Here is a 22920-nt window from a genome sequence, read left to right on the forward strand (position 1 = left end):
ATCTTTAGACATATTTTTCAGTTCCTTATGTATGTTATATTTACATTTTGTTGACTGAGTTAATCTCCACTCTCCATTTCCACCCTCCCATCTCAAATGGGAAGAGAAAGGGTACAAAAGATGAACTGCTTCCAGGGAGATCTTATCTGACTCATCAGCAAAATTACAGATGTTTTCGTGTGGAAAAGCCCTTTTACTATGGCAGAAACTTTTTGTGCTGTGATTCTGGTTCTGTCTTACTATCGAGGGTACCTCCCTTCTAGCAGAAATGCTGGGAACTGATGTTTCCTGAAAGGTCTGGAGACAATCACATTGCTCCTGCCATCCATTTTTTGCCCTGTCCGGAGAAAAACACATCAAGTTTCTGAAGGACTGAGTGAAGGTGAGAAACAGGCAGTGGAAATCTGGCTTTGCAGCCATGTACTGTATTGTGCATGCTGTGGGTGAAATTGACCTTTGGTCATTTACAAGGACAAGTGAATTTAGAGAAGAAGGTATATTTCACATCTTACATTTGAAAGTTACCTTAATGTAAAAGCAGATGGTTGCATACTTTCCTTGAATTTTAAGAATACAATCAACAAATCAGAACAATCAGGGCTGGAATTATATAACATTCATTCACTCATTTACTTATTCAACAAGTGTTCAGTGTTTTCTATGTGTTAAGCTGTGCTATATCCTGGGGCTATGATAACAACATAGAATTAAGGACCCTGACTTAGACAGGCTAGGAAACACCATGCAGATGATGGCCATGAGATACCTAGTAAAGAGGTGGAAGACAGAGAGAGCAAAGAACTCCAGGCACAGGACCTGATGAAGAGTCCAAGATGGGAAGGGTCACTGGGGATGAAAGAACTAAAGAACAGAAATAATTAGAGTAGCGAAAGCAAAAGGGGGGACATAATAGAAGTGAGGCAAGAGAGATGGGCAGATCATGCAGCACACTGTTGCTCATTTAAGGATTTTGGTTTCTTAGTTGAAGGACAATGTGAAGCCATAGAAGGACTTTAGTGTATTGTCTGTTTGTAGAATAATTGTTTAAAAATATGAAATCATGATTTTCATACAGATATGAAATAAACAACACAGGTCAGAGTATTATTTAATTCATTAATTAATGATGTTCCAAATGGTTTAAAGGAAAATCCAAAAACAGGTATGTATGTAACACACACATACATATATATATATATATATATATATATATATATATATATACACACACACACACACACACACACACACACACACACACACACACACATACCCAGGCTACCAGGAATGCTGAAATGCCATTATATGTATTGAGGAGTCAATATCACTCATCCAACTTACAAAGTTTGGACCTCATCAGGGCTCTATCCTGAGCCACCTCTGTATCTACAATTTTGCCATGGTTGACCTTATTTACTAACATAACCCTTATGTGCTACTATCTGCTGAACACTATCAAATTCATAAAACCTATTTGTTACTTCCACTGACTTTTCTTCTGGGTGGCTCAAAATTGAGGTGTAAGAAACAGAACTTGTGAACAACCTTTCCCCTTCCACATCCCAGTGGATCTTCTCCCAGATCTCCTTATTCTGGTTTACAATACTTCTATATACTTGGTAGATCATGCTAGGAAAAGGAAGCCATCTCCAATGCCCCTCTCTCCCACTCCTTCATATCAAGTCCTCCACATATGTACACTTCTTTCCATACCCAGTCCCATTGTTTTGGTTCACAAGTCTTTTCAGTGGAGTGATTTCTTTTTTTTCTTGTATAAACATCTTCATTGAGATATAATTCACATACCATTAAGTTCACCCATTTAAAGTGTACAATTAAGTGGTTTTTTATTGCATTCTCATCTTTGTGCAACCGTTATCAAAATCTAAGTTTAGAATATTTTCATCTCCCTAAAAATAAATTCCTAATGTAGCAGCAGTCACTCTGCATATCCATTGCTACCCCCTCCTAGCCTCAGGCAACCGCTAATCTACTTTCTGTTTTGTACATTTGCTTATTCTGGTCATTTCATATAAATGGAACGCTACAATATGTGATCCTTTGTTACCAACTTCTTCCATTTAGGATAAAATTCCAAGGTTCATCCAAATTGTACCATGTATCAGTGCTTCATTGCTTTGTATAGCTGAATAATATTCCATCGAGTGGATATAACACATTTTGCTTATTCATTCATCACTTAATGGACATCTGGGTTATTTCCACATTTTGACTACTTTGAATAATGCTGCTGTAAACATTTGCATACACATTTTTATGTGAACATTTGTTTTCACTTCTTTTGGATATATATCTTGGAGTGAAATTTTGGGTCATATGGTAACTCTATGTTTAACTTTTTGAGGAACTGCTAAATTCTGTTACAAAATTGCTATACCAGATTTACATTGCTAATAGCAGTGAGTGAAGGTTCCAATTTCTCTGTCTTTACCAATGCTTACTATTGTTCAATTTTTTTTATCATAACCATTTTAGACAAGTGCAGATGAATTTTAAAGATAAAAACTCACTATCGTTTTGATTTGCATTTTCCTAATGCTCAATGATGTGGACATTTTTTTTCACGTGCTTCTTGGCCATTTCTTCTTTGGAGAATGTCTATTCAAACCCTTTGCCCACTTTTTAATTGGATTAGTTTTTTTATTATTGAGTTGCAAGGGTTATTTATATACAATGGCTATAAGGTTCTTGTCAGAAATATGACTTGCAAATATTTTCTCCCATTCTGTGGACTGTCTTTTCACTTTCTTGATGGTTATCATTGTAGTACAGAAGTTTTTGAAATTTTGACATGCTTCAATTTATCTAATTTCCTTTTGTCACTTGCGCTTTTGATGTTATAGCTAAGAAACAATTGCCTAATTCAAGTTCGTGAATATTTACCAATGTTTTATTATAAAAGTTTTGTATGTTTAGTTTTTATATTTAGATCAGCAATCCATTTTGAGCTAATTTTAGCCTTAATTTAAAACAGGGGTCCATTGTCATTCTTTTGCATATGAATATTCATTTGTCTCAGGACTATTTGTTGAAAAGGTTATTATTTCCTTGTTGAAATAGTCTTGGCACCCTTGACAAAAATCAGTTAGTCACAAATGTATGGATTTATTCCAGAACTCTCAATTCTATTCATTACTCTATAGGCCTATCCTTATGCGTATCACACTGTCTTGATTATTGTAGTTTTACAGTAAGATTTGCTATTGATTGCCCCGAATTTGTTCTACTTGTTCAATATTATTTTGCATCTCTTGCATTTCCATTTAAGTTTTAGGACAATGTTGTCAATTTCTGCAGCAAACATAGCTAGGATTTTGATAGGGATTGTTTTAATCTATAGATCTACTTGTAGAATATTGGTGCCTTAATTAAGTTTTCTGAACACATGAATTTTTTTTTCATGTATTTGAACCTTTAATTTCTTTCATTAATATTTTATATTTTTCAGTGTATAAGTCTTTTATTTTCTAAGTCTTGCAATTTATTCATAAGTATTTTATTCTTTTTGATGTTATTATAAGTGGAATTGTTTTCTTAATTTTAGTTTTGGATTGTTCATTTTCAGTGTACAGAAATGCAGTTGATTTTTGTACATTGATTGTGTATGTTGCAAACTTGCTGAACACATTTCTTAGTTCTAATAGTTTTTTGTTTTTGTTTTCGTTTTTTTAATGCATATAAGTATCTTATATGTACAAAATTATGGCAACTGTAATTAGAGACAGTTTAACTTTTTCCTTTCCAATCTGGATGTATTGCATTTATTTTTGCTGCCTACATGTTCTGGCTAAAACTTCCAGTACAGTGTTGGATAAAAGTGATGAAAGGAGCCATCCTTGTCTTATTCCTGATTTCAGGGGGGAAGAATTCAATCTTTCACCTTTAACTATGATATTAGGTGTTGTTTTTTGTAGATATCCTTTATTGTATTAAGGAGTTTCCATTCTAGTCCTTGTTGTCTTGAGTGTTCTTTTTTATTAAAAGGTGTTGAATTTTGTCATTTTTTTCTGTGTCTATTGAGGTGACTATGTCCTTTATTTTACTAATATGGTATGCTATGTTAATAGATGTTTGGATGTTAAACCAACCTTGAATTCCTGAGGTAAATCCCACTGTGTCATGATGTCTAATTGTGTTTTATACATTGTTGCATTCAATTTGCTAATATTTTATTGAGTTTTGTATCTAGATTAATAAGAAATATTTGTCTGTATTTTTTCTTTTCTTGTGATGTGTTTGTCTGATTGTGGTATCAGGGTAATACTAGTCTTATAGTGGCCTTTTTTTTCTTTGTTCTCTTCTATTTTTTAGAAGAGTTTGTGAAAAATTGGTATTAATTCTTCTGTAAATATTTGGTAGAATTTACTAGTGAAGCCATCTGGAAGTTTTGTGAATTACTAATTCCTCATTTTACTTGTTATAGATTTATCCAGATTTGCTATATTTTGGGGGAGGGGTCAGGTTTGGTAGTTTGTGCCTTTCTAGGATTTTTCTCTTTCATGTAAGTTATCTAATTTTTTTAGTATTTCATTCTTAATGTTCTTATATAATTTTTTAAAATTTCCATTAGGTTTGGAGTGATTCCTTCTCTTTCATTCCTGATTTCAGGGTTTTGAATCTTCCCTGATTAGTCCAACTTGCAGTAATATTTTTACTCGTCTCCTAGCCTTTGCTTTTACTGCCTTTTTTAAAAAGAGAATCTTTTTTTTATTATTTTTTTAATGTTTATTTTTGAGAGAGACAGAGACAGAATGTGAGTGGGTTAGGGGCAGAAAGAGAGGGAGACACAAAATCGGAAGCAGGCTCCAGGCTCTGAGCTGTGAGTACAGAGTCCGACACGTGGCTCGAACCCACAAACCGCAAAATCATGACCAGAGCCGAAGTCAGATGCTCAACCCAGTGAGCCACCCAGGCGCCCCCTACTTTTACTGCCTTCTAATCCATTCTCCATGCAACATTCAGAATGATCTTTTAAAAATGTAATGAGATCATGTTATTTTCTGCTTACAAACATTATAGTTTTATATTTAATTACAATAAAATAAAAATCTCTTATCTAGGCTTGTAAGATCATAGGTAATATGACTCTGAACTTGCTTTTGAACTTTATTTTGTTCCATTTCCATACATTCAATGTGCTTCTGCCATACTGGCTGCTTTTCCTGATCTTAAATATGCTGGGTCCTTTCTTCTTGGCCCCCTGCATTTATTTACTTCTGTCTGAAATGCTTTCTTTCTTAAACTGAAAAAGTTATATTCATAATTTTGGTGTTGGTTTAGCTATCACTTCACATAGATGCTACCAGATCAAAGTAAATCTTTCTTGTTACTCTATCACCACACTGGACATTAGGCTTTATGAGAGTATGGATCATGCTGCTATGTAATCAAAGCATACCATTACACCTGGCAAACGGAAGGTATTGAAAAATATCTTTGAATAAATGAATAAAGAGCTTATTATTTAAATCCAGTGTGTAGTTCTGTTGATGTTTTTAATATGAGATATGCAGTTATATAGCTATTCCATGCCACTTTTTAAAGTTTAAAAAAATTTTTAATTAAAAAATTAAAAAAATTTTAATGTTTATATTGGAGAGAGAGAGGGAGGGAGAGAGCATAAGCAGGGGAGGGCAGAAGGCAGAGAGAGAGAAGGAGACACAGAATCTGAAGCAGGTTCCAGGCTCTGAGCTGTCAGTGCAGAGTCCAACGCGGGGGCTTGAACTCACAAACCATGAGATCATAACCTGAGCCAAAGTTGGACACTTAACTGACTGAGCCAGCAGGCATCCCCCATGCCACCCTTTTAACCATTAGGAGGGATCGTTATATATGTAGGAGCAAAAGGCTGCCAGCCAGGAGGCTGTCCAACTTTTAATCTTGTCTCATCTCTGCCATGCAGTAGGCGTATAGCCCCAGTCAGGTCACTCCTCCTTAGCTTTCCCTTCGATCGATTAGAAGATAGATGAAGAATCTTCTTTGACAACCTAAGTAACTAATTCCAATATTTCTGGATTCTCAATTTTGTGATGGCATATTTCATAGAGAACTAGAAAGAAAAATTCCTTTTTTTAACGTTTGTTCTACTCAAATTTTTTAATATAATCACCTTTGTTAGAAAAATGGGAAATTTTCTTTTGAGAGTTTTCAGTATATTTTCTGTTAGGGAAATTTCAATGTGTGGAAAGAAAAACTCCCTAAAGGTTTTTAATAAGACATTTACTTGATCTTACAATTCCTTATTTCTTGGGCTTTAAAGAAACTGAATGTGAACCATATTGTGAAGCAAAAAGCTGAGTTTTAGAGAACAAAATGATTGTTTAAGCCCTTCCACTACTGATCTCTGTTTCCTTTCTAGTGTAGGTAGTAAAGTATATACCAATATAAATATAGGATGTAGAAAGTGTAGGCACTTTCAAATTTTGTATTTACATACTTTTCTACTTTTGCTATTAGAAACATTCCTTCTCATTTTCTACTGGCCAAATGACCATAGTGCTACCTCAGAAAACACATACACACACACACAGTGCTCTTGCTTGATGCTTAAACGAAAAAATTGAGTGGACACATAATGTAGTCTGATGTACCAGTTTCTTATACTTAACTTTGCATTTACAAATAATGGCTTTCTGGTAAAGTCCATCCCTTCAGTGCTTCGGTGCTTTGGGCTGCCTGCATATTATCACTCTCACAGATGAGATTCAAGTCTAATGGAAGTGCCTGACAGGGATAGGCACGTGGAAGCTGTTTTTACATTGAAAATAATTACTGTTAACCAGTTTCCTTTTCACAAAGAAAATATACTTCCAAGAGTAGACCTTGAGAATTCTAGAACAGATTTGAATAAATATTTTTAATGAAGCCCAAATATGTTTTATACAAACATGAGAGGAATATTGGAAATGTTCCAGTCTTTCTTATCTGACTGGAAGAGATCAAATAAGTGATTTATTTTGTTTTGGTTTAGTTTCTGTTCCTAAACATTGAATCCATTAGATTCTCCCTTGTTTTCAAATTGTCTGTAGAAACACTGAGAGCAGAGAATCTTTCCTTTTTTGTTATTTATTCCTATGTACTTGTAATTCCATGGCAGAATTTATTAACCTGTATTTCCTTCTTTTCCTCAAGGAAAAAATGTAGCTCTCTAAATTTCATTGAAGATATTTCAAGTCTCCTTATGTTACATTTTAAAAGTTTTTTTATACAATCAACATTTTATTGTATATAATCTTGAATCTTTATAATACACTGCACAATAAGCATTCATAGTCTTATTTTGCTCTGAAAATTGAAAGATTTGTGAGATTAAGGGATTTTTCCCAAGGCCAAAGCTATAAAAATTAAGATTTAAACCTAGTTTTAACCAAAGCCTCTTTTCTTTTTAGAAGTTCTATTCTCTTTATTGGACTTTGTGAATCAGAAAGGCAATAATTTAATTAAGTGATAAATTTGAAAAAGGAATCTGTTAATATGTTTTATTTGTGAAAAGAATGGTGAACTCTGCTGTGTTCGGTGTTCCCTGTACTTTAAGATAGTTACTTCCGTTGTAAGTTACGGATGATCTGTAGTTAATCTTGGTGGAATATGAAGACCTTATCTCTTCTTTTCTTTGGGAGACTTATCGTAACCATAGAGAGATGATTCTATTTATCTTTGCTGTAATTAAGAGAAAAATAATTCTTAAATATTTAAAAAATGTTTATTTATTTTTGAGAGAGAGAGAGACAGAGTGCAAGTGGGGGAAGGGCAGAGAGCCAGGGAGACACAGAATCTCCAGCCTCTGATCTGTCAGCACAGAGCCCGATGTGGGGCTCAAACTCCTGAACCAATCATGAACGGATCATGACCTGAGCCGGAGTCCGTTGCTTAACCGACTGAGCCACCCAGGTGGCCCAAGAAAAATAATTCTTGATCAAAATCTCTAAGGAAGCAGGGCTTAAATTAGTTTGTAGACATAAGTTTTGGTACTAATGCCAATAAAGGTCAATGAGGAGGACATTTGTCCATGCACCTTCTGAACTATTTTCTACTTGGGAGAGGCTCCTGTTTTGAATAGGATGAAGATGATCTCTCCTAGAAAAGCTGAAAATGCTAGATACTCTCTTTTGTAGCTCCACCATCACACACACCCGTGAAAGACTTTGAGGAGACAGCAAAGAGAGAAGTGATAGCGAAGTCTTAGTCTTTCTTGGAACTGACAACAGTGAAAACATTTGGAAACAACCAAATTTCCACTGAAATAGAAATGCTGAAACCAACTGTGCTATTTTCATATTATGGAATTCTAAGGAATTAAGCGGAGTGAGTTAATGATATTTACAGTAACATGTTCAGATCTCTAAACCCATTTGTTGAATGAATGACTCAAGTTGCTGAATAATGTGTAGAGGTGGATGCCATTTATTAAAAACAAAAGAAAACAAAACAAGAAGTGCTTATAAGGTCAAATTTTTAATATAGGCTGTAGTTTAATCCTGTTGGCATTAGCAACTGGACTAAAATTGTGTTCCTGGCAGAGAATTTAGAGCAGTGAGATTGTAGTATGTAGTGCTTGATGGTGAAGATTTTGCTCATCACTAAAGGCCTGTGGCATATTATTTATTTATTTTGCTGGAGAGAAGATATTTGTAGCACAAAGAACAAAGGATTATTCTTTAGACTAACTCTAGACTAATTATCTAGAAGAATTTCTACATATTAATAATGATAAGACCAACAACCTCAAAGAAAAATTGTCAAAGGTCGTATATAGACAGTTTACAAAAGAGGAACCCCAAATTGCAATTAAGCCTATTAAAATAATAACAATAATGTAATTATCTTTCACATCCTCCGGAATGGTAAATATTTTATAATGTCTGGTAACTCTAATGGTTGGTGAGGATGTGGGAAAGGGGCTTAGTTAAGTGTTATCATTAAGAATATAAATTAGCACAACACAATTTGAGAGGCATTAATCAATAACTAGTAAAATTGAAGATGGAAACACCTTGCATTCAGCAAGTGTATTTTCCCTAGATGTATCTATGCTAAAGAACTCTCATGTATTACAGAAAAATACATGCAAAAAATATTCATTGCAGGTGCTTTAAGAATAACAAAAAATAGGAAATGATCTAATTACCCACCAATATAAGGACTAATAAATACACTCTGGTTTATTATTACAGTGGAACACTTCACACACAAAAATGAAATGAATGAACAAGATCCACATGCAGTAAACATGTATAAATAATCAACATATTGTTTTTTTAAGTATCCACAAAAGGTTTGATACAGCATCTTTTTTATATAAATAAAAATAACCAAAACATTAGTAAAATTCATTAATAGATGCATGTGTATGGACTCAACATATAAAAACATACCAACTTCAGAAGAGTGGCTATTTGGGGGGAAGAAAAGAGGAAAATCACGGGGGAATTATTTTTTCTTTAAAATCAAAGATAGAAGAAACTGAAGGGAGGTGACAAAATGTTAATATGTGTTTAACTTGACTGTGGGTTCATAGATGTTTGTTATATAACTTTTAAGTTTAAAATATCTCAAAATTGGAAATTAAAAAATAACCTGCTTTAAGTATTTTAAAAATGACACAGAGATGTTAACCTTACTATTAATATAATTCTAAAGGCTGTCTGTTACTAGATAGTTAGGAACTTATTCTGATGGCATTGCTTTTATCTGTTTGCTACTTAAAAGATCACTTTTATTAAATATATGTTATTTTAAAATATTGATATTTATGTTTGTTACTTATAAACAAGTATGTAGATATATATACCACACACATATATGTTACATATATTTGTTGTGTATTTGTTTTAAGTTTTTATTTACATTCTAATTAGTTAACATACAGTGTAATATTAGTTTCAGGTATACGACATAGTGATTCAAAACTTCTATACAACACCCAGTGCTCACCATAAGTACACTCCTTAATCTCCATCACCTATTTAACCCATTCCCCCACCTACCTCCCCTGTGGTAACCATCAGTTTTTTCTCTTTAGTTAAGAGTCTGTTTCTTGGTTTGCCTCTCTCTCTCTCTCTCTCTCTCTCTCTCTCTCTCTCTCTCAATCTCTCTTTTCCTCCTCTTTGCTCAGTTTTGAAATTTTTAAAATTCCACCTGTGAGTGAAATTATATGACATTTGTTGTTCTGTCTGACTTATTTCACTTAGCATATTACTCTCTAGCTCCATTCATGTCATTGCAAATGGCAAGATTACATTCTTTTTGATGTCTGAATAATATTTCATTGTATATGTATACCAAATCTTCTTTATTCATTCATCAGTTGATGGACACTTGGCCTATTGTAGATAATGCTGCTATAAACATCGGGGTGCATGTATCTCTTTGAATTAGTATTTTTGTATTCTTCGAGTAAATACCTAGTAGTGCAATTCCTGGATCATAGGGCATTTCTATTTTTAACTTTTTGAGGAAGCATCCTAGTGTTTTCTATAGTGGCTGTACCAGTTTGCATTCCCACAAACAGTGCAAAAGTGTTCCTTTTTAATCCACATTCTCACCAACATCTGTTGTTTCTTGTGTTGTTGATTTTAGCCATTCTGACACAGGTGAGGTGATATTGTAGTTTTGATTTATATTTTCCTGGTGATCAGTGATGTTGAGCATCTTTTCATGTGTCTGTTGGTCATTTGTATGTCTTCCTTGGCAAAATGTCTATTCGTGTCTTCTGCCCATTTTTTAATAGAATTATTCATTTTTTGGGTGTTAAGTTTTATAAATTCTTTATAAATTTTGAATACTAACCCTTTATTAGATATATCATTTGCTTTATCTTCTCCCATTTAATAGGTTGTGTTTTAGTTTTGTTAATTGCTTCCCTTGCGGTGCAGAGCTTTTTATTTTGATGAAATCACAATCGTTTATTTTTGCTTTTGTTTCCCTTGCCTCAGAAGACATATCTAGAAGGAAGTTGCCATGGCTAATGTCAAAGAGGTTACTTTCTGTGTTCTTCTCTAGTTTTTTTTTATGGTTTCATATTTCTCATTTAGGTCTTTAATCCATTTTGAATTTGCTTGATGTGGATAATGGACAGAGTTGATAATTTTGGATAAGAGATCTGGACTGAATCTGGGTATTTGATCTCTTTGATGCTTAGCTGTCTTTATTTTGACTCTTCCAAACTTTTCTCCCACCTAAATTAAGATACACATACTTCAATATATTGCTTAACTCATTAGAGTCACATTATTCTTGTGTATAAATTTGAATACTAATTATTTAGCTGGAATTTTGTAAGCATTAAATAACATCATGTAAGTGAAAAGAAGTTAAACTCTAAAGGCTATATTAAAAAAAAGTTATTAGCATTTTAAAAAATTTCTGTTTCAGTGCTCCTGGACTGAAAACCAAGAAATTCATACACATTTCTGTATTTATTTATTGCATGCCTAGTGCACAAAGTACAAAATTCATTGCTGTCATTATATGAAATTGGAAAAAAAAGTAGAGACTAGCCAATATGTTTGTATGTAGAAACCATGATTGTAATTCAAGAAGGAGAATTGGCTTACATGATTCTTTTTTTTTCTTCCCCAGAAAGAAACTGTGGAGTATTTGATGGGAATACAAACCTCAGATCCTTCTTCCATAACATAAATTCCAAAAATGTAATGATTTCCTCCCAGACTGCAGGAGTGAGAAAAATTTTCTTCTTTGAAATATCTCAGATGTAGAACAGTATTTCTTTTACTTTGGGTCTTTTGGTGACAAATTTTCTTATTTTATTGAAGAAAACATGTGTAGTTTGCTTTCATTTTTAAAGGATATTTCTGCTGGATAATAAATTCTAGATTAGAAGTTTTTTCTTCTTTCAGCGTTTTAAAGATGTCATCTCATTGTCTTCTGGATTTTATACCATCATTGAAAGGTTAGCTGTTAGTCTTGCTAATAGAGGTAGTGCTTATTTTTATTATTATTATTTTTTTCCCTCTCAGGTTGCTTTCAAGTTGTTTTTCTGTCTTGGGATTACAGCAGTTTGATTATCATGAGCATTGATGTTTTTTGTTTGTTTGTTTTTTATTTATCTTTCTGATGGCTATCTTTTGTTAGTTTCAGAAAAATCTTGGCTATTGTATTATATTATATTAACTATACTATACTGATATTCTGCCTCAAGTTCTTTCATTTCTCTTCTTTTGGAGTTCAATTTATGTGTACACTAGAGCTTTTGACTGTGTCTTACATGTTTCTTATGCCTCGTGTTTCTTTCTTTTTTTTTTTTCCTTCTTTGGATTTTGTATTATAACAAACATAGACAATAGGGGATTTTACTTTGTTTCCAGTTTAGAACACCAGACTCTTATTCTACTCCAGAACTAAAAAAAAATATTTCTTGGGAGAAAACAGATCAGGATTTCAGAATTATTCTAGTTTCTAATGGATCATTATAGTCCATATGAATTTGAAGGGCTTCAGTGATTTTTTTCCTCCTCAATACAATACCTCTATTTGATTCAAATTGGATCTTCAGCACATTCTTAAAAATCAGCATTTCTTCCCAGGAACAAAAGTATCTGAAGACCATCAGCTCACTTAGGAAGCACTAGACTTTTAGTCTTTTTAGTCCTCTTTGTTTTCATTGTTCTATGATGCATTAAGAATATAATCCATCCATTTTTTTTTCCCTAGCTGCTGCTGTGGGAATGTTGGCCTGCTGCCACCTACAATATTCTACTCCAAAGTGGAATTCCTATGGCATAATTTTGGATTATATTCCTAGAAGCCCATACTCAAGTCAGGTTCTAGAGCCTCCTCAATGTTCTTTCAAGCCACAAAAAATCTTTTTATAGCTCTTCTTATCCACCTCCATCCCCCCACTCATTCGGGAAGAATCTATTGCTCATGACAAAGAAACTTGACTATTACAATAGAGGTTGAGGAGGGGAAAAGAAATTGCTGAGCAAATCATTGGTCATAAGATGACTGAGGTTAGGATAAGGTCATAGTGTGTGTGGGCATTTCAGGACTAGAGGCAAAGTCAAGTTCTTTTTTAATTTTTTTTTCAACGTTTATTTATTTTTGGGACAGAGAGAGACAGAGCATGAACAGGGGAGGGGCAGAGAGAGAGGGAGACACAGAATCGGAAGCAGGCTCCAGGCTCTGAGCCATCAGCCCAGAGCCTGACGCGGGGCTCGAACTCACGGACCGCAAGATCGTGACCTGGCTGAAGTCGGACGCTTAACCGACTGTGCCACCCAGGCGCCCCAAGTTCTATTATTGTCAGTAGCATGTCTGAGCCTAACTTTAAATAGACCAAGTAGGAGCAACCACATCTCTGTGCATGCTGCTTTAGGGTATGCAATGACCAGGCAGCCCAGGGTACATCTTAGAAGGTACAGTGAGAACAGAAGGTTGCTGCTCTGACCAAATGGGATGTGTTATGCAATCAGAGGAAATTATGAGGACCAGACACTTCCTACCCTTAGCTGATTGGAAATTTAAGTTTTTCTTGTACCTGGAGGCCATATTGGGAAGAAGGAGTTAGAGGGAAAGCACAAATCTTTCATAAATGAGTAATTATTCTAAATAGATTATTTTCAAATAAAACCACTAGGATACATTTAGCTGGCAAAGTTGGAGTCAGCTTGAGAGCCAAGATGAAGTAATTTAAAATACAGAAAATTATATGTCTTCGTATCTGAGTATATAGACTAGATTTTAACCCCTTGGCAATACATGGTAAGACATAGTCTAAAGTTGGTGAAGTATATATATATATTTACTTTAGCTGTGGTAGGCAGGAACTAAAAATTCAGTTCAAGGTTATAAAAAATATGTACAATCTTACTAACTATGGATTTTACTAACAAAAACTTTTTTTTTTTTTGCCAAATTGAATTTTCATCTGAATAAGTGATACAGACATATTTGTTTACTGTGAAGTGAATGGTTACAGAAAACATTGCACAGCCTATATCCTTTCCAAAAAAGAATGTACAAACTCTAAGAACACTTGCAGTTTCATACTTATTGCTTCCTGTCATTTAAAAAATAAACTTGGAATTTTCTTTGCCCTACCTCCAAAAAAGCTGATAATCTTTCATTGATTTAAATCTTTTAATGTTTCATTGAATTAAAAAAGGGGAGATTAGAGAAAGCTATATCACCTCCTTACTTGTCTAAGAAATTATCAACATAATAGACAGTCTAAATGAAGATATCAAAGGTCTTTTGTTTGAGCTCTTCCAGAGAATAGAGAAACGGTTTATATTAGTGGATAAAGGTTTATTGTAAATGTAACCTGTTTATTAAATGACCTGGAGTTAGTGGCGTACAAATAGGAAATGACTGTCTCCCACCCTTTACTTACTCCCTCACTGGTTCATATATACTTTGCCACATTTCTCTTCCCACTCCTGAATGACAGCTCAGGAATATCCCATAACCTTTTGTTAACTTTTAGCCCCGAGGATTTTCTTATTTTCAAATAATATACTAAGAACATATTGTACTAAGTAACATACTAAGAATATATCCAGTCCAGACTACATTAAAGTTTTAATCTCATACTCGGTTAGAAGATTCTGCCTCTTCACACAGCCTCAACTTCCACTCTTGCCCAGCCAGATTTGGTGCTCAAGGACTAGTAGTAATTGTTTCTTCATGCCTCTCTTCTTACCACTCCATGTTCTGGTTTAGCCACTGTCTAGACAAAGAGAATCGAGGTTAGAGGAAAAGGGATAATACCTTTTACTTAGCTGGCACTCTCTTTTCACCCACACTGGCTGAACATGAAGACTTTTTCATGGTAGGAGTGCAAATGCTATCTCTTCAGTGTGATGTATTCCTAAGTTTTTCTTAAACACCTTTCCTCCCTGACTTCCACCCTAACCCATTCCTTCCCTGATGTAGGCAGTACAGTTTATGGCTAACATATTATAATACCCTTTCAGATCCAGCCCTGTTGGGTACCTCTTCAGTCTTTTACAGTGGAATTTCCTGCTATCATCCACCTTTTTTAGATACTTCAGCTACTTTTGGAGGTGTCTACCAGCCTTTTAGCTTTGAGAAGGAAGGAGATATTTAGAAAACTAGGGAGGTACTTAGGCATGACAGAAACTCTTAAAGTAGATTTAAATTAGCAGCATTGAAAATTACACATTAATTCTTTGGAAACTGAGAAACAAGCCCATTTTAGTCTTTCTGTTTACTTTTCAGTTCTAAGATTGAAAGATTTCTGTAATTCTATGTCTGTAATTTAAAAACTATACATTCCTTATAGAGAATTGTTGAATTACTATATTGTACACCTGAAACTAATATAGAACTGTTTGTTAACTATACTGGAATTAAAATAAAGATAAAAAAAATTCTAACAATGCGTGCATGCCAAGGAGAACATTTTGAAAGATTATTCAGTATTACATGGTATGTATTAGTAACAGAAGAAATATTGCATGTACCCCATAAATTAGGAATGCTTCAATAAATTACAGCCATTCATTAGATAGAATATTATGTGGCAATTAATAGGACAGGTGTATATTTAGTTCCTTGTAAATGATCTCTGAAACCTAATAAATAATAAAAAAGAACAGGTTAGAAGAGCTATATAATTTCATTTTAATCTGCCTTTAAATCTGTAAAAAAAAAAATAAAAATTATATACATTCCTAAGGGAGTAGAGGAGAAAAATGAAAAAATGGTCTAAAATCTAAAATAATAGCAGGTAGTCTGTAATTTTTGGAAGAGTGGGAAAGAGTACATTTCTTCGAATCTTAACTCAAGAGATTTTTGACATGTGTACATGAATTTAAAATATTTCTACTTAATGAATTCACTTTTTAAAAAATTCACCTTTAGATCTTGAAAAATGTAAATAGTAGGTGACATGTGGGTTTAAATAAAGTTAAATTTATTTGACAGAGGGGTTCACCCCCGTCACTATTATTTCCTTTGAACAATGTTTACTTTTTATCGTATCCTCCTCCAATTCTCTATTTGTTGCCACAAAGCACTTTTGCACATTTTGTCCCAGAAAATTATGCTCTATAGAATAAGCCTGAAAGAAGAGAATCTATTATACTCAGCTTTGAAGCAGATTCCATGTATGAAACTTTCCTGTGGTAAAGCCAGATACTAATACAGAGTGATTAAATGACAGAAACGAGAAACACAGAACTTGACCACGTGTATGGTGTTTCTTCTTCCCTGTGGGAATGTATTTAAGCATCTGATAACTTTTTTGGAAAGAAAATCTTTTACAGTATGAAATTGTTTTTTCATTCTTGTGTAATAGAGCATGTTTACTTGGGCAAGGAATTCTTTTGAGAAATTCAGACTCCCTAGAACAAAATAAACAAGTTATAAATGAAAATAAATCTACTAAAGTTGCTTTTACTTTTTAAAAATTGTATGCTTTTTTTTGCTAGCCTTGGAAATATGTATGTATGCGTATATATGTATGTATACATACATACACACATACTATCCTTCATTGTTAAGTGCTTTTGCTTGTGAACATTTTTGCTTCTAATAAACTTAAACTAGTAGGACATTTTAATATCTACAAAAAGAAATAGTAATTTATGATATTCTATAGCCTGATTTCTTTGAACTTGAACATTATATCTAACTCTTTAACACCCACTCCGATGCTGTAATGAAAATAATATTAATTATAACTCAGATCTTTCCTTCCTTCCTTCCTTCCTTCCTTCCTTCCTTCCTTCCTTCCTTCCTTCCTTCCTTCCTCTTTCTTTCTTTCTTTCTTTATTTCTTTCTTTCTTTCTTTCTTTTTTCTTTCTTTCTTTCTTTCTTTCTTCCTTTCTTCTTTTAAAGTTTATTTATTTATTTTGAGAGAGTGAGTGCGAGCAGGGAGGGACAGAGAAAGAGGGAGAGAGAATTCCAAACAGGTTCCATGCTGTCCGTGCAGAGCCCAACTTGGGGGTCGATCCCATGGACTGTGAGATCATGACCTGAGCCAAAATGAAGAGTCAGACCCTTAACCAACTGAGCCACCCAGGCACCCCTAACTCAGATTCTTGAATGCTTTCTGTATGCTAAGAGGTTGTCCGTAGCAATTTATGTATATTTAATAATTTAATTTTGACAGCAACTCTATGAAGGAGATACTAATATTATTTCTGGGTTTTTCAGCTGAGGAAGAGAAGGACTGGAGAAAATTTCTCAGGGTCACTGAGGGAGGTAGTGTGTGACTGAGCCTGGATTGGAACCAGGCCACATATTTCCCAATTGCATGTCCTTAAGTTCTACACTACACTACACTTAAATTGTAAACTGAGAAGTGGATATCAAAAACGTTCTGATCCATCAGAGTCAGTAATAGTCAGTAGGTTTATATTAGGTCTTTTGCTTTAGTTTCCACTTGTTTTCATTGGAATTGATATTTTATTTTGATTGCTTATTGTTATGGCAACTTTGAGAGGAGGCACACAAGATAAAATGAACTAGAGGAGCACAATTAGAGCAGGGATTGAGAGTTTTCTCAGGGACTGCTAATACCACTGATTAAAAATACTTTCTATTCTGACCCACAGAAGTTCTGAGTTGGCAGGTTTGGGATGCGATTTGGTTATCTATCTATATTTTAAATCCCCACTGGAGTTTGAGTGTGATTTAGATCATGGAATTACAATTCAAAAAATTTTTTTGAGTTGTTACATGGTTACTATTTCAGTTTCTGAACTTTATGATGTTACTTAAACTGGAATCCAAAGTTTTAAATTTTAACTCATTTTTAAAAAGTTTTTTTTTTAATGTTTATTTATTCTTGAGACAGAGAGAGAGACAGAGAGACAGAGACAGAGCATGAGTGGGGGAGGGGCAGAGAGAGAGAGAGGGAGACACAGAATCCAAAGCAGGCTCCAGGCTCCGAGCTGTCAGCACAGAGCCTGATGCAGGGCTCGAACTCACAAATGTGAGATCATGACCTGAGCCTAAGTCAGACAATGACCTGACTGAGCTACCCAGACACCCCCCAAAAAACAGCTTTTTTTTTAAAGTTTAATTAAAGAGATTTATTCTGAGGGTTTTCTATGAAGGAATCAAGATAGTATTGCCCTGGAGAGAGTAATGATTTAATGGAAGTGTACAGTTTTATTTCCTCCATTCAAAGCTGCCTTTGTTTTCTTTTCTTTTTAAATTTTTTTTTCAATGTTTATTTATTTTTGGGACAGAGAGAGACAGAGCATGAACAGGGGAGGGGCAGAGAGAGAGGGAGACACAGAATCGGAAACAGGCTCCAGGCTCTGAGCCATCAGCCCAGAGCCCGACGCGGGGCTCGAACTCACGGACCGCGAGATCGTGACCTGGCTGAAGTTGGACGCCTAACCGACTGCACCACCCAGGCGCCCCATATTTTCTTTTCTTTTTAAAAGAAATGTTTATTTAATATTTTGATAGAGAGAGCATGAATGTGAAGAGGGGTAGAGGCAGAGAGAGGAGAGAGAGAATACCAAGCAGACTCCACGCTGACAGCACAGGGCTCAATCTCACAGCCGGGAGATCATGACTTAAGCTGAATCAAGAGCTGGACGCTTAATGGACTGAGCCCCCTATTACATACCTACTACAATTGAGGGATTTGTGTAAAGCATATTATTTCTCTACTTTTCATTATTATTAAATCAATAGTCATTTTGACTTAGAGAAACAGACTGCTCCTACCTCCTTGTACCGTGCACTTTCTCCCAAGAAAAGAAAAAAATCTGCATGATATTTGCATAGGGAGGCAGAGTTACAAGAGCTGAATTCGGGCTGGCAATGGGGAGTTTTGAAACTAAAGTCATTGGTTCAGGAGGCTGCATCTTTGGGGCAGGAATGAAACCCAATCCACATGGATTACCAAGGCATCATTCCAAATGGTCAGTCTAAGGGGGAACAGAAACTGAAAAACCAGACTGGGATGAGAGAATATCAAGTTGGGAGAGGAAGCCTGGGACTGAAAGAATTTTCTGAATAGCTGAAAGATTTTTGAAGGTGGATTTTATCAGGTACTGACAAACGTAGCTTTGGATGAATAGAAAGTCCTGATTTACCTCAGAACTCCATCTAGAGGGTTGTCTCTGAGAAGATGGAGGAGATGAATTGTAATGAATTGTATTGATGAAAATTACTAACCTTTTATTCGTTTCATATAGAAATCAACCTGTTAAATCACTGTTAAAAGTATAATTGAATAGGATAGTGCTCATATTCATTTATTCATATATATTCATATATTGCTTCCATTCCTTCGTAATAGAGAAGTCAGAAGGTAAATGGTAGTAGCAAGTGAACTTTAAGCCAAAGGAAATTTGTTTTCTGTATCATCAATATTTTATTGGTGCAAATGATTTTCACTTTGCAAGGAGGGGCTGTATATGGCCCCCAGAATCTACAATATCTAGTGTTTCCAGGCAGAGAGAGAACAAATTCTTTCTCCGTTGCCTTATTATTTTTTTTCATTGTAGAACTTGACTACCCACATTAGTTCTGACTGACTTCACCATATTTATCAAACTGCATAGCATTTGGAAATTTGTACTTACTCTGAAAGAATAAAAGGTTTTAGAACTAAGCCACCTATCTAAGATTACAATGGAGGAAGACTCAAGTGATTTTATGCCAGTAGTGGGAGAAACATGTAATTAAACAAAACAAAACAAGAAGACAAAGGCCAGAGAAGTCTATAGCAAGGATTTGATTTTGCCAGTAGAAAGCTTAAGAAGTTCAGACTTAATCTACCAAATTTGATCATAGGATTGGTTTTTCCAATATTCTTTAACTCTGACTGCAATAGAGTTGCATTTTAGGGGGGAAATATGAGAGTGGAAAAAAATGAGAAACAGTTTGAATTTCCCTAAGTCTCTGTTAACTTAAGAAAAATTGATGCTTTTTTGCTTGATTTGTGTTTTCTGTGTCTTATTCCTTATTCAGTAGAGATGAAATCATGTACTTTTAATCAATTATTGTTGCTCAAAGAGCTGACATTTCTTTGTACTATTTCAGTTATAATAGCTATTAGCTCATGTGATTCATAAACTTAAATGTGATTTTTTTTTCAACGTTTATTTATTTATTTTTTTTTATTTTTGGGACAGAGAGAGACAGAGCATGAACGGGGGAGGGGCAGAGAGAGAGGGAGACACAGAATCGGAAACAGGCTCCAGGCTCTGAGCCATCAGCCCAGAGCCTGACGCGGGGCTCGAACTCACGGAGCGCGAGATCGTGACCTGGCTGAAGTCGGACGCTTAACCGATTGCGCCACCCAGGCGCCCCTAAATGTGATTTTTTTAAAAAACACTAATTTTGTATATGTTTAAAATTTTCCAGACATAAAATATAAGAATACATTGCTTATTTTATCAACTTTTCTTAAATTTTGCTTACTTTATTTCATTAGGTCTTGAAGTGGTTCACTAAATAAATTTTTTAAAAAAATTTTAATTGCCTGGTGTGAACAGATTTAGATAGAGATTTGCCAAATTTATACAATGTGTTAATAAGACATGTGACTTTAACACACATGTGATTACACAATAGATTCTTCAGTTAAGTTACTCAGATTCCAATTACTTATTTGCTTATTTTCTATATAGAATATTTGAATACTGAATAAATGATTTAGCTGGTAGCTGTTAATTTTTAAAAACCAAATATACTCACTTCTCTTTATTGATTTATCTTCAAATTTTAGTTCTCTTGTTAAAGTTTCACCCTAATGTTGGCATTTCAGATAAAGTTCTCTCAGGTTCCATCAGTGTGGGGAAATAGCAGCCTATGATTCAGAGATTTGAAATAATTTGAAAAGGAAAATACAATAAAGGTGTTTTAGAAAGGATTCTGTTTCCCAAGAAGTAGCATCAGCTCTCATAGGAGACCAATTTTGATATGTGATTCTGGGAGTTATTTCTAAGGAAAAGCTTTATTGATTCTGCTCTTTGTGATGTGAATGAAGAAGTTATGGTTGACTATAGTAATTGGGCCTGATTAGCAATGTGATACGTGGATGCTTTCCTAATGAGTTCTACTAAAAATAGGCCTGAAGCTCAGGAGATCTTTAGAGTGACTAGAGTGTACTGCACGTCCAGTTATAAAAGCTAACAGATAACAATAGGCAAAATCATCAAGAATTAAAAACCCTCAGAAAATAATGCTTGGATCATCCAATAAATAAGGAACACTGACTGGCTTAGATGTTCTAAAGTTGTTTCTTATAACTTGGTATTTAAAAATATCATGTGAGGGGTTCTGACTCAAGATGGCAATGTAGGAGGATCTTGAACTCAATTCCCATAGACACAATGAATCTGTAACTACATATACAGATTTCCTTTGAAAGAAACCCAAAAACAAGCCAAGCAACTCCTACACATGGAGTGAATGAGAAAAAAACCCACATCAAAGTGGATAGGAAAGTCTGACACAATCTTGCTTTAACCCTCACCCCTGGTACAGTGGCCCATAATCAGGAGAAACTCACATCCAGTTTTCTCCATGAGGCATGAAGGGTTTGAATCCTACCACTGATGCCCCAACTTTTAAGACCCGCATCTGAGAAACGAGTCTGCAAAACACCTAATGTTAAAAGCCAACAGGCTTGCTTCTATGAGACTCAACAACGGTATAGCAAACTGAGAAACTGAGAAACAGTTTTTAAAGACCCACACAGACTGACTTAGCTACTAATATAATGTTATATGTCAATTATATTTCAATTAAAAATCATATGAAAGGATCTGAATTGCAATAAATGAATTCAATACTTTAGAATTGATTAAATTTAACAACATATTTGGGTTTGCTTTTTTAAAGATCTTTTTTTAGAGCAGTTTAGGGTCACAGAAAAATGAAGGTGAAGGTATAGAGATTTCCCATGCAGTGCCTGTCCCTCACCTGCATAGCCTCCCCCATTATCAACATTGACCACCAGAATAGTACATTTGTTATAACTGATGAGCCTACATTGGTACATCACAATTACCCAAGGTCCATAGTTTACATTTGGTTCACTTTTGGTCTTGTACATTCTATGGGTTTAGACAAATGTGTAATGATGTGTGTCCATCATTATAGTATCATACAGAGTATTTTTGGTGCCCTAAAAGTGTTTTGCACACTCACTATTCATCTCTCCCTCTCTTTTTCATCCACTGGCAACCACTTGTGGTTTTGCCAGCTTTGCCTTTTCCAGAACATTATATGGTTGGGGACATACAGTATGTAGCCTTTTCAGATTGGTTTCTTTTACTTGGTAATATACATTTAAGTTTCTTCAGTGTATTTTCATGAGCTGATATTTCAGTTCTTTTTAGTACTGATCAATATTTCATTGTCTGGATGTAACACAGTTTGTTTATTCACTCACTAAAAGAAGAACTTCTTTGTTGGCTCCAAGTTTTGGCAGTTATGATAGAGTTGCTATAGCATCTGTCTGCAGGTTATTGTGTGGACATAAGTTTTGAACTCCTTTGTATAAATACCAAGGACTGCAATTGCTGGGTCATATGGTGAGAATATATTTAGATTTGTAAGGAACTGTCAAACTGTCTTCCAGCATACTGTACTATTTTGCATTCCCACCAGCCATGAATGGGACTCCGTATTGATTCAGATCATCACCAACATTTGGTGGGGTTGACTTTCTGGTTATGGCCATTCTTTTTTTTTTTTTTTTTTTTTTTTTTTTTGGGACAGAGAGAGACAGAGCATGAACGGGGGAGGGGCAGAGAGAGAGGGAGACACAGAATCGGAAACAGGCTCCAGGCTCTGAGCCATCAGCCCAGAGCCTGACGCGGGGCTCGAACTCACAGACTGCGAGATCGTGACCTGGCTGAAGTCAGACGCTTAACCGACTGCGCCACCCAGGCGCCCCTGGATATGGCCATTCTATAGGTGTGTAGTTTTATCTTA

The 22920-nt window shown here is 34.8% G+C and overlaps 2 long non-coding RNA genes across 4 annotated transcripts in view; one reads left to right on the top strand and one right to left on the bottom strand.

Moving 5' to 3' along the window:
• Positions 1–22920, top strand: part of LOC111559720 — a 431348-nt gene that overhangs the window by 133192 nt on the left and 275236 nt on the right. The window lies entirely within an intron of this gene.
• Positions 1–22920, bottom strand: part of LOC123383839 — a 28731-nt gene that overhangs the window by 2411 nt on the left and 3400 nt on the right. For both annotated transcript variants that reach the window (XR_006594111.1, XR_006594112.1), the window contains exon 2: positions 14575–14710. This is a non-coding gene — a long non-coding RNA (uncharacterized LOC123383839). The remainder of the gene's footprint in view (positions 1–14574; positions 14711–22920) is intronic.

This window comes from Felis catus, chromosome A1, assembly GCF_018350175.1.
Source record: "Felis catus isolate Fca126 chromosome A1, F.catus_Fca126_mat1.0, whole genome shotgun sequence".
Lineage (NCBI taxonomy): Eukaryota > Metazoa > Chordata > Mammalia > Carnivora > Felidae > Felis > Felis catus.